The sequence below is a fragment of the Bison bison genome, unplaced genomic scaffold (genome assembly GCF_000754665.1).
Source record: "Bison bison bison isolate TAMUID 2011002044 unplaced genomic scaffold, Bison_UMD1.0 scf7180017864213, whole genome shotgun sequence".
Classification (NCBI taxonomy): Eukaryota; Metazoa; Chordata; class Mammalia; order Artiodactyla; family Bovidae; genus Bison; species Bison bison.
Window position 1 is genome coordinate 299,280 of NW_011494785.1, and position 316 is coordinate 299,595.

Consider the following 316-nt stretch of genomic DNA (forward strand, 5'->3'; position numbering starts at 1 on the left):
GAGCAGAGGGGAGGGAGGCTGAGAAGAAAAGCCCGGTGTTCAATAAGGTTCGGACTCCCCCCACCCGTGGACCCCCACTCATTCCTCCCCTGCCCGGAGCCTCCGTTTAACTCTAATGGTAAGGAAGGTGTTCTGGATGTGTTGACTCTGAGCTTACTGAGCCCCAGCGAGGAGGCTAAGAGGAAACCCTGGAAAGAGTGGAGGCAGGAAAGATGGGCATAGCGGCTTTGGGGTAAACCGAATAAAAATGGGCTGCAGCAGTGGAAGGTCTGTTTCCTGTACACTTTTAGACCCTTGCCCCCTCCCCCAGAGGTCC